The sequence below is a fragment of the Penaeus monodon genome, chromosome 32 (genome assembly GCF_015228065.2).
Source record: "Penaeus monodon isolate SGIC_2016 chromosome 32, NSTDA_Pmon_1, whole genome shotgun sequence".
NCBI classification, from domain to species: Eukaryota; Metazoa; Arthropoda; class Malacostraca; order Decapoda; family Penaeidae; genus Penaeus; species Penaeus monodon.
The window spans coordinates 16,440,449-16,440,648 of record NC_051417.1 but is presented as its reverse complement, the minus strand read 5'-3'; positions in this window follow the sequence as shown (position 1 = coordinate 16,440,648).

Genomic DNA, 200 nt, shown 5'->3' with positions numbered 1-200 from the left:
ATGAGGAAGGGAGGGAGAGGGAAAACAGAGATAGAGAGATATATACAAAAAGACAGCTGGGAGAATGCAGAGAGAGGAATCAGAAAAAAATATATAGATAGAAGGAGAGCGAGTGAGTGACAGAGAGAAGGGGGGATAAGCGAGGGAGTGGGAGAAAGAAAAAACGAGAGGGAGAAAAACACACACACACACGCACGCGA